The sequence below is a fragment of the Mastigoproctus giganteus genome, chromosome 10 (genome assembly GCF_048544385.1).
Source record: "Mastigoproctus giganteus isolate SK-2022 chromosome 10, ASM4854438v1, whole genome shotgun sequence".
NCBI classification, from domain to species: Eukaryota; Metazoa; Arthropoda; class Arachnida; order Uropygi; family Thelyphonidae; genus Mastigoproctus; species Mastigoproctus giganteus.
In genome coordinates, this window is record NC_143584.1 from 25,195,852 (window position 1) to 25,209,038 (window position 13,187).

Sequence of the window (13,187 nt, forward strand, 5' to 3'; positions counted from 1 at the left end):
TCTACATATTGTCTGCAGTGTATAGAGTTATATAATAAAAACGGTGGTATCATTATCCGCCTCCGTAGTTTATCTGCACTGCTTCAAAATAAAATGCAATAATCGCTTTAATACATCACACTTGTAAAAAAGAGTGAGAGAAAGATGATGTTAAATTCAAATTTTCTGTTTTCCTTCTAAAGAAGGAATGAAATTTAATGAAGTATTACATACCATCTTCTTTTCATAAACAAGAAAGAGCTTATTAAAGAAAACAGAATTGTAAATGTTTTCTAATTGTTATTTCAATAATATATTCTTGTCTATAAAGATTGGATGATTTTAACTTAATTTTGTAGTGTGTACGTATTAACATTTTACATGTTCCATTGGTAATTGTAAACATGAGAGAATAACCTTTCAGAATTTCAATGGAATCGTGTGGATTTAATAAGTTATAGACCTATATTAGGTTTTCAAGAATTAGTCAGAAATGCACATTGATAATATAATCATTCCATTCTCTGTTACCTTTGGGTAAAATATTTCAGCAAAAGGACTTCAAAACACCCATAAGTAAATCTGAATTGCTGTTATAATAGGAAAAAAATTAATGCTGTTTCCTTTTACAAGTTGATTTTTGCCATTTGTAATGGGAAAAACAGGTTATGCACTCCATTGTATGATATTTGGATAACAATTAAAACTTCAGGTTAAAATACTCTATTCTGTGTAGTTGAGTGGTTATGTGAATGATGTATAATTACACATGAGTGTATTATAAGTGTACATTTTTGAAATGTTTTTAATAGAATATTATATGACAATTTCTAAATATGCATTTGCTATACATATTGAATTTTTATGCATTTTTATTATTTATGATGAATTAAGGCTGGAATACATACAAAATAATCTAATCTGAAAAATAGTATAATGATTTTGCAATAAATATTTTAACAAAAATATTTTATCTATTTTATAGTAGAATTTCTCGAATACCACTTTGACTGATGGTATTACTCTATATTCTCAAGATGGGATGCCTCAAAAAATGTGTACGCATTTCAATAAATCAAACATATACAGGTTTACAAGATTAGATATACAAATGGCCTGATTATTTTTTAATAGTACTTGTTGAAGTACTCAAATTATAAACTGAATATAATTAATGGAGAATATAATATATATTTTTAAGAAGCTGTTGGTTGCTTTCTTGTTGACTGTTTCTGGGTTGGCCAAAAAGCATTCTTCCATTTCTTTTTATTTATTACTATTATTATAATTCATTTATTTTTTTAAATATAAATTTTTTTCAGAAAAAGGATAACTTGTGTCAATTTTTAGCATTTGGGACAAACCTGTACTGAAAACTTTAACATTTATTCATGCAGTTTGGCTTTAACATGTAAGAATGCAATTGAATCTGTTTTTCAACCAGTCAGGCTTAAATGTCCTAATTTTTTTGTGGATGTTATTTATATATATTTTTTCATAGGAATACTGATATGGAGTACTGTCTAAATTATCTAAAGCAATGGAGTTGTATGGCACAATGAATGAACCAGTCATTTTAATTTGGGACATTCACTGTCACCATGGCAATCTTTTTCATTTTACTTGACTCTTAAAATGGTTCTGAACCAAACCTTATTGCTGTTGGAATGCATAATTATTAATATGATAAACCACACAAAAAAATTCCATTTAATGAATTTTATTATTTTGTCTTGCATTCTTTCATTGTGAGAGCTAGTGTTCTTGTTTAAGAATGGTAGTTTCTTTCACCAAAATGTTGCCTGCAAATGGATAACATACTTTGGATGAAAGCAACATGTATATGAACTGAGCACACCAGTACGTGCCGACCGGGCTAGCCGAGTGGGTAAAGTACCTGCCCGGCAACCCAAAGGTCGCGGGTTCGATTCCCGCCTCGGGCTTGGATCAAAGTACTGCAAAAACCTTGGGAGGTGCAATATGGCCACAGAAGCCGATGCGCCAACAACTACCAAATCAAAAAAAAAAAAAAAAAAAAAAAAACACCAGTACGTGCAAGTTTCCTTAAATTTGGAACAGTATTCATGCAGAATGCCCCAACCTGTCATATTTACTGCTTCATCTACAGTCCTCCTTAACAGTGTAGTAGTTTTGTCACATATTACTTGTTTGGAGAGTCTGGATTTGATTCCCATCAGTGACACTGGAGAAATTTTCCAATTCTCTTCAATTGAGTCTGTAGTTAGCTGATCTCAGGTGGTAGGAGTAGAGTTTTTCAGTCCACACAACATGTAAATCAGACTGTGAACACAATTTGCATGGACAAAATAGTACACAGTGGTGAAATATGGTTTAAGTTGCTGATGTACCTAAAACCCAACAACTAACCAACCAATCAGTTCCATCCATAAGAATATGTAATTTATTGGACCCATGCATATCATTTTGCTATTCCTTATTATCCAATGGACTTGAGAGACCTCATAAATATAACTATCTTTAAACTATTTATCCTCATCATTCTTCTTGCAAATTTTTTTTTATCAAATTCAGCTTGGTCTTAATATATTTCCCACCTGACATTACATAAGCACTAACGATTAGTCAATAAAAACACTCAGAAGATTGTCACATGCCATCATGTATGACAAGGCTTTGAAAGCCAGTGTTCCTGTTCTTTCACTTTTCGGTAACCATAGCTGATGTTTGAAAGCTTGTAGTGATTGTGAGAGTCAGTGTTGCCTTAGATAACTGAGACAAGTAGCAAATTTAAGGTGCATGGACTGAGAATACAAGTGCTGTTAAACTATTTGTTGAAAATTAGAGAAATGTGAAACTGGTTGACAGATGTAATATCTGTGTTTGACCATTAGTGAATAACAATATTAAATGATGTGAAGATCAAAAAAATGAAATAAAAATAGCCTAATAAACTGAAGGTACCTATATCAGAGCTAATGAGGTTAGTAAAAAAGAATACAGGAATTCCTTGTCTTAACATGATTTTTTTCTACAAAATTGAGTGTAATGCAGAACAGTTTTTCAGTACTTGATGCTGTGTTTTCTTTTGAGTGATTTAATAATGAGCAATAATAATCGAAAACAATACATGTACTTTTTTTTTTTTTGTAGTCTAGCATGGTTATCCCTGCATCGTAAAAAAAAACCTAATTCTAAGAGATCTTTGAAGATCTGCACATTGAAATTTTTGTCAGTGTTATGGTGATCTGAATGATGTTATTAGTATTAGCAATGGCCACATGGTGCAAGGAAGCCTATGGCTTATGCTGCACCAACCAAGAATAAAATAAGAAGAAAATTAAAAAAAAAAAAAAAAAAAAAAAAGTAATAAAAGAATAGGAAATAGACAACCTATGCATTTCCCTCCTCCCATAGATAACTGACCTTTGAATTTCCCCTCTACCACCCATGTAGATAACTTATTCCACTAATTTATAACTCAATGACTAAAATAAAACTTCTGACAATCCAGTCTAAACATCTTCCCCGTAACTTGAAATTATGGCTTCTAGTTCTAGAATCATTTATACCCTTACATTTTATCCTCATTCATTTTACTATTGCTTCTCAGAATGCATTCAATGATTGGGGACCCATTGTTTAGAGTTTACTTCTGTTCAAATTGCTATGAATAATAGTGAAAATATGATAGTCTGAGCCTCTCTGCTATCCTTTTGAGTTATTTAATGTTCAGAAAGTTGCTTTTCCACTTTGATGTTTTCCAGAGTTGTAATGAAAATGAAGCTTACTGACCTTTCATCATCTTTAGCATCAAAAATCTTTCATTTCGAAAATAATCTCTTCACAAAACAATTTTATGATAACACAGCAGCCACTTTTTTTTTTTAATCCAGGGTCACCCGAACACAAACATAATAATTGCTTAATGTGGTACCAAAATTGATATGTTGATGTGGAAAGGTTTCAATATTAGTATTTTACAACTTCAAGTAGGACAGGCTTAAAACTTATCAGTTATCCCCTCCCCAAATTTGTCACTGACTTACAAATAGTGTGGATATTGTGGCATTTCAGATTTATACAGTGTTAGTCTGGAGAAATTTTTCTTATCTTACAATGTTTGTAGTTCACAAATTCTCTCTGTACAGAGTGGAATGTGATCAGTACTATGGATATGTTTATTCACAGTGATTAGTATTGTTTTCATTTATGCCATGTGAACACATGGCATAAATGAAATTTATTTGCTTTGCTTAGTAGTTTATAAATGTGATGTAGTGCAGTGGGCTGCTTCCAGTCTTAAGAAATATACTGTATTAAGTTTTTTTTTTTTTTATGGCGATTGCATGAATTTGTATGAGTTCTCACAAATGTTGAATGCAGTGAGTCATCAGCCCGAAAACTTATGAATTCTTGACATTGTTATGTGATAGTGGCTTAGCTTCGGCTATTTTTTCTGTTTCTGCACAACACAGTTTCTCAGGTTTATTTCCACTTAAAATCAACTTGCATAGTACCAGTTTGCATGACTTAACTACCTTGCATTATTTTCTCCCTCAGAGCAGTTGGCTGAACAGTTATTCTGTTTATATATTGCCCTCATAGCTAGTGAGGGTCATAAATGGAATGTGAAGGACAGTAATCATAGTGGATATGATCACTGTCCTTCCACATGTGGAAAAGTCCTGGTTTGAACTTTTGTAGATGGGGGGGGGGATGCTTATTGACTTCTTTCACACATCGGCCAAATTAGTTTGTTTCAGCAAGGGTTGCGTATTTTTTTTCTTCTTCCTAGAACTGGTTTATTGTCCTTCAAAACAGGTACACTGACCCTCAAACATATGATGCTTCATTTCCTTAGTTGCCTTGGTGCAAAATCAAAATGTCATAATTAGGAAGTGTGACACAGCTTCTCTCCAAATAATCATGTATTTTTCATTTACTGAAGAGTGTATGCATTTTTTGAGATACTCTGCAATTTCCAGCTTTATTCTATATATAGCACTTAATATGAAGTGCATGTAATAAATTAAATTACCTTTAAATCTTTAGTAGAATCTCAATGTGTTTGGATTGTACTGTTATTTTAAAGTATAAATCTGTATATATGCATTGTCTTGAGTTTTAGTACATAATTTATTATTATTCCGCAGTAGCTGCCACACAGATTTAGTTATCGTACAAAAATTGTGATGATTTGCTAGTTACTTTCATAATTAATGTTCTAACATTTGCTATTTAAGGACGTTTATTAATTTAAAAAAAGATTTTATGGTCCTTATAGTAAAATAATTATATAGCAGTTGTTATAGATATTGTAACCTTTAGTAGATTTTAGGCACAATTATTTTGGGTGGTAGTATCATGATATCATTTTGTGCTCATATCTGTGTAGAGAACAATTTATTCTATGTGTATGTCCATATGTTATGTATAATAATTAAAATAGGATAAATGGTAAAAAGAGTTATAAGCATCAACAGTTTGTTATGCATATACAAAATGCTCATTTATGTGCACTGCTTGAATAATAGTTTATTGGTAATAAATATAAAAATTTTTAGTTGATTACAGATTCAAGCTACTTCTGACTCACAGTCCATCCATTTATATTGTATAATAAAAATGGCTAATTTATTATAGAATATGGTCATTTTTCAAGACATATCCAAGTGCCTCAGAGTCACAAATAAATTTTTTAGAGTTAATCGAATATTAAACTTTTGCAACTGTGATTTTTGGACAATTTGATTTCATATTGCGTTTCAGTAGTCTTGTGTATTTTGTGGAACAGCCTCCGTGTTCTGTTCACATAAAGTATCTTTATAGGGTTGTGTTAGTGTACATGATTTAAACTCTGCTAGTACCATAGATCTCAAGTTAGAAAAGTATGCATTTAAAGGGTTTAAAATTGCAAAAAGTATTAGTGTTAAATATATTAATGGGATTCAATTATTTATTTGTTGTATAATAACTATGCATTATTTAGATCTTTTCTGATGAAAAGTCTTTGCATGCTTAAAATTTACTACTTTCAAGATGTAGATTTTTTTTTTTAAAGAGAATAGAGCATTAACATATATATATGTATGTGTTACCGTGTGTTTCATTTTAAAGTATTTATAAGGTGGATGAAAGTTTAACTTAAGGAATGCAATTTGCAGGTACTATATTTAAATTGGTACCTGTTTGAATGAAAAACAGTAGTGATAATGTATGGAGTGTAATAAACTTTTCATGTATTCTCTTAAAGTATAATATTTGTTTAACAAAAGGTAAGAAAGCATGTGAATCACTGTTTTAGCTGTAATAAAGCATGAGAAATATATGGCCTTTTTATTTTACATTTAGAATATTATTGAAGAGTGATTACACCACATCTTATGCACACAAAGGTTTGTATGTTCAATTCCCATTAACAGGCTAAAGTACAGCAAGCATTATCTAATGGTTTGCTTTCCAGAGATTTACATTATCCAACGGGATATACAGTATAGTACTGTTACTGGAATTCAAATAGGCTATCCATTTATTTATTTTTTTATTCTCAATATGGCACTGTGCCTATTATAAGGAAGCAAGCTTAAGATAACAACAAAAAGAAAAAAAAAAAAACTGGTGAACCCTTCTAATAATTTGACTAATTCTCTTTTAAATTTGTGGTTCTTATGAGTAGTACTACTGAGGTCTTTTCTGCAGAAGGCCTAGATTCAGATCCCATCAATGATTTGAGCAATTTTTATGGGTTTTTTTTTAACATTGAAGAAAACTGGTCTTCTTTATTCTTAGCAGTAACTTACCCAATATCATATTGCAGCAATTTGTTTTCATCACGTATATTACATATATATATATATATATATATATATATATATATATGTGAATACATATAAATATGAATAATATATGGGAATCTTCTGACTAATCATTTGTAGAGTTTGATGTTATAACAGAGCCCTTGGTAGACAATATGAAGATCCAGTAGAAGTTATCCCAAGATCCCGTGCAGCCGGAATTGAGACCATTCTGCAGACCTTAATAATGGAAAAAACCATGGATCTTTGTATTAACAGCAGCTTCTTCCAGCATGCAGGAAACTTGGCTCAATGTACCAGGCCCCTTATCCCAAAGGTGAGGTGAGGTGGTAATGGAGGATGAAAACTGAATTGTATAGAACAGATAGCATTCTTCTCTTAAGATCAGTCTTATTTGGCAAGTCTGATCAGCATACCCATGAACATTTTTATTTTGTTAGCAGCTTTATTGTCAGCAATCTTATGTCTCAAAGTTCAAAGTATTTTATTATTTTTTTTGGCGGGCTCCAGGGTTTCCCCTATTCGCCAATCTTATGTCTCAGCTTGCCCTTGAAGATCATTTTTGGTTTCACCAATGAGATTTTTAGCTTGCTGCGAGTTGACCAACTCAATAGATCCCATAGTTGGCCGAATTTACATTCTGAATTCTCAATTTCAACTCTGGCATTTGCTTGGAGTAGAATAGTGAGATCATTGGCATACACAATTTGATGCATATCATGCTGTTTTTGAAGCCAGTTATCCATAACTTGGTTCCAGAAGAGGGGGCTTAAAATGGATCTTTGTGCGCACTCTCAAGCGGCTATTCATGACAGATCGATTTTTAGCCTTAATGATTAGATTTTTCAGTAAACTAACTTTGTCAAGGTGTCTCCTTAGTCAGTTGGGCAGGAGCAGCAGTGTGTAGCACATGCTTCTTGATTAGACCTGGGCTCGAGCCCGTTACCACCAAATACAGAGGATGCGGAAAGTTTCAGGGAATGACCACCGCATATCCCCGGAGCAATATGGCCTTAGTTGCTAATGCTCCTAAAAACCAAAATAACAACATAGCTTTGTCAAAAACTACTTTACTGAAAGAAAAGTGTACTTTTGCTGAAGAGATGGATGGAGCAGCCAACTATGAGAAGATAATCAAGAATACTTTTCCACCAGAGTTTATGGCACCTTTTGAACTTAACCAGATTGCTAGGACATATTTGCTTGTGCTTTCTTCAATGCATTCTATGATGTTAGCCAGGGCATTTTCACTCAACTTCCCCGGGCTAAACCTGTAGGTGCCTGGGGACATTTGGTAGTTTGTTAGGGATAAGTTGAGATTCTGCCAGCTATTAATCTCTCTAGCCGCTCATCCAGGTTGGCAGGCAGAATCTGGACAATGGGACAGTGTGATTTGGTGTTAGGTTTTTACAGTTTATGAATGATTTTTAGGAGGCCAGCATCTTGGGAATACTTTCTCAATCAGTAATACAACAGGGAAAGTTTGGCTTCATTTCAGATTTTGTGAATAGGAGAGACATTGCACATGTTATTTTGTTGGGCCTTACCCCAAATCCAAGGATGCTCTAATTATTTTTGATGATTTGCTCTTTTGCTAATTTCAACATAAGTGGATCAATTCCATTGGCTCCAGCTGCCTTGTTTTCTTATAGCTCCAACAATTTTGTTTCCAATTTTTTTAATTGTTTATCTTCCAGTATCCCTGTCTCTTGTAATGTATTTATATGTGAATATATATATATATATATATATAGGTCCAAATTTTTATTCAGTTTGTCAGCAATGCCATTCATATGAAGTGATCCGATTTGATTTCATAATGGGTCTATCTGAATTACTTTCTTTTTTGTATATAGCAGCTGAACCACTCATCTTGGCTCTTTGACAATGATTTCTCACTTAGGTTTTTCTTGTTTTATGTTATTAGTTTCACTGCATATATTCTTATAATCTAAATAAATATGAATTAGTATCACATTAATTGTAACTATCCAGTGCTTTCTCTTTTAATCAATTAAATCCATCAGCCCTCTTTTCATCAATTTTTGAATCCATTCACAGTACTTTCCTATAATGCAAGAGTTGTCACTCCTGTTTTTTTTTTTTTTTTTTTGTATGTGATTGCATTTTGAATTATATGAAAGCCTGGGATTGATACTATTAATTTGCCATATACATTGAGCTGATGATGCATCTTGATTTCAAATCTTATATCATATGGTGCAAGAAAGCCTGAGGCTTATACTGCACCAGCCAAAAAAAAAAAAAAAAATTCTGAATTACTGTGTGTGTAAGTGAGAGAGAAAAAACAAGAATAATCAGAAGTAGAATGGAATTGCCAAGAAAGAGAAGAATGATGATATCCAGCTTGGGGCCGTGGGTGCCAAGCCCATACTAACCAGATGTGAGCCCTTTTTATCATTACCATTGTCTTTTTACTATTTTGAATTTCAAGTTTTCTGTTTAATACAGTAATTAAACATTTTATTTTATTAGTAGATGTTTATTCACTAGTGATAAGAATTTTATGCATGAATTTTTCCTATTTTCATCCTAATGGATTTCACATTCTACTGATGCATAAACACAATTCTTGAGTTGGTTACAATGAATTTAAGAGGGTATAGTTTGATTATAGAATTTTTTTTTTTTAATTATATATCAAAATAATTGGTGATAAAGCAAAAAAATGACTAATTCCAAATTGTTCCAAACATAACAGTTTAATTATTAATGCAAATATATTTACATATACACAATATATTCACTCTTTGAAAAGGATCTATATATATATATACATCTAAAATGGTTAATTAAAACAAGTGATACACCAAAACTTGTATGCAACATATGAAAGAAAAACTTATTCCTGCTTCTTATTGAAAATGTAATTCAAGTAAACTATACATTTCCATTTGACCAAACGAAATGAACATTTCAAAGAGGAGAATATATATAAACTATACCATGTATGATGTACTTCTGCAACAGCTAAGACTTCTTAAAAGTAATATCAGAATTTTCTTACATGCATACCAACTGCTGAAAACTTGTGGAAAGCATTTTATATTTGAAATAAATAACGGAAGAATTAAGTTATAAACTTAAAAGGTTAGATTTAAAGAGGGATACAAAATTATATACAGGATATTCACAAACACATAGTACAAAAAAAAACCTAACTCTTTGATTTTGATATGTTCCAGTAATCCAAAATGATTGTGTTGGATAAATGTGTTTTTCTAAGCTTTAACAAACATTTATCACTATCAGTTAGTAAAGAAATTTCATTCTGGATTTGCAGCCTTGCTGAAAACAGCTATGCTTATTGCACCTCTAACAAATACTTAGTTGGAGGAGAGAGGGAAATATAGGAACTATATTTGCATTAAAATGCCATACTGTATATAATAAATACTACAATTCATTATTAAAGTGAAAGGAAATTTGTGATTAGGAATTGGTTTAAAATTATGTAATTTATATATTAGATGAAAACAAAATTCTTTAAAAGTGGAGGGATTTAAACACTTTTTTTGGATTTTTCCTAATATACAAATTTATAATTTAATAGTGGCTTTAATGTTAGCATTAAAAACAGTAGTGTGAGCACTGCAAAGTACAGTACTATATGATTGACTTTCTACCAACATCAACTTGCCAAGTTTTTGTAAAAGTTTCTGGAACAGGTTATTGCAAGTTACTTTGACTGCTGTTTTTGTTAAGTAATTTATAAGTTATTGAATCCTGATAGCACTTAGAAATGTCACTAAAGGTGAAGCAAATTTTTTGAGTAACTGCAAGTAAAGAAGTAGATACACGGAGATGTTATTATGCACAGTATCCTGGCTTTTTGGAAAATAATTTTATAAGCATTCTTTGGTTTATATATAGTTATTTTTAAACTTAGTGAATGCTTACAATAAAAAAAGACAATTTTCCAGTTCTTTGTGATGTGTATATGATCAGAAAATTCTGTCAATACTCCAAATGTGCTCAAATATTTTTAAATGGAAACTTTTGTGAGAGAGATTGTACAAGGCACATTCAAGTTAAGGTCTTCATATTTATTTCTCAAAGTACACAAGATACAGAGGTGACACTTGTCTCAGAAGCTGCACACATTTTTTGCAACTGTTCTTCCAAGCTCTGAAGGCCATAGCAAAGCTCTCTTTGGAGATATGCTCAGCCCACTGGTAAATGGCAGAAGCAGCTGCTTGTCAGCTAGGAAATTTGCCACAAACAGCATCCTTCATTGTTAGGTACAACCAAAATCACTAAGTGCAAGGCCAAGCGAGTATGGAAGGTCTGGGATAACCTCAATGTTTTCTTTTAAAATATTTTGAATGTTTCCAGAACGATGAGGGGGAAGAGTTGCCCTTATGGAAACGAATGTGATTGTCTGGATGGACATTTTTTCTGAAGTGCTGGGAGGAACTTTTCTTCAGAACTTCTTCATATGAGTTTCCTGTCAATATAGCCCTTGGTTACACAATGTTTTCTGGAATATTGATGGAATACCTGGGCACACAATATGGACCCAAGTATTCCATCAATATCCCAGAAAGCAGTAACCACAATTTTCTTTGCACTTGCAGAAACACAACCTTTTGGGTGGTGGTGAATCAGTTTGCTTCCATTGGACAGGCTGCCATTTCTTTTCTGGATTGATGAGTCACTGCAGCAGCACTGCTTCACACAAGTTGACTTTTTGTTCCTGGGTAAGCTACCTTGCTCATTCTGAGATCTTCATGGAGTATGGTATGCATGGATCCAATAGAAATTTCTGTAGCTGTTGTAATTTCATCCACTGTTGATCTGTCACTCAAACCATTTCCTGAACCAGGCAGATGTTAGCTTCAGAATGACAGGTTCAATATCTTTGATCATGTGCTCCATCCTTGTAAGACTCCTGTCCTTCACAAAACTTACATACCCAGGTACGACATTTTTCACATCCATAAGGCCTGCAGGATACACTTCTGACATTTCCCAATAGATTGCAAGTGGGATTTTCCCCAGTGAGATGCAAAAATCAGATAATGACATTCTTGATGAATGCCATTTTAAGTATTATGAACAAAGTATACCATTTAGGGTACTGCAATCAATATGATGTACTGCATTGTGCTGCCATCTTCTGAAAACATTCAGAACATACTGCAAAAAACAAAGGCAGTTCTACCCATATAATTTGATTATTTTGTGAGAAATAAAGTTGGAGATCTTATAACTTGAATGCACACCTAACTCTTGTATTTGCTTTACAAAGAGCTATCCTGTACTTATAGGGGACAGATCTATTAATCAATTATTTTTAGCAATTTTCAAAACACTTCTTTGCTAAACTGCATTGCTCATGCCCAAGTTTCTATGTGGTACAAACTTTCCCAATTCCACTTTGATTTCTAAACTGCTTTATGGTTAATTACTGTAAACTTACAATTCATATGTTTAGCTTTCTTGTGGATACTATTTCACATTTATTGAAATAGAACAAATGGCACAGTGCACCACAAGCTTAGAAGAAAAAAAAATTAAACACTTAATGGCATAATTATATATATACTGTACACAGAATATTTCAGGAGTATGCAAAAAAATTTTGGGACATATTCTCCTAGGTCCAAAATAAAATATAAAAGTAATGTAAACATGTCCAATTCTGAATGGTTGGAACTATGGCCGTTTGAAATTAAAAATGACTGGAGATTTGAACAGCAAAAAGTAAAAGAATTAGTAGACACATGGTAGTAAAATGTTTCTTCATACTTAGTGCATTTCTGCTTTAGTTTATTTTTTTCCCAATCAAAATTCACTGGCCATTTTTGAAAAGTTCAAACAGTATTCAGAATTAATTTTAAAAAATAATAATATATATTTTGCTTTTTTTTTGGAATATATGACAGAGGAATTAATTGGTTATCCTTTATTTAATTTCATTCCTTTATGGAGAACCCTGCACACTATAAGCTAAATTTTGGCAGCAACTTTCTCCAGATTATTTCCTATTAATTATAAAAATAGGAAGACATTTATGTAACTAAAATCAAAGCACTATTATCTTTACTCTAAAAACTATCCCTGGAAGGTTTATTTCTGTTTATCAACCACTTTAGCTATGCTTTTTAATGGAGCAAGTAAAATGACTGCATATTTTTTTAAAAACTTGTATCTGGAAGAATGTGTTCTTAATATGAACAGCACAAACAGCCTTTGAATAAAAATTCTAAAGTACACAAGTAAAGATAAAATATTACAGAATTAACATGCTATACTATCATTCATTTTTTTTTCCCCATCAAATATACCTTTCCTGAACAGATTGCTTTGTGAGCAACTGTATGAGTATTAAATCTGCACAGTTTACTGAGCAACTGGTTTTTGAAAACATTGTTACTAGCACAGCAC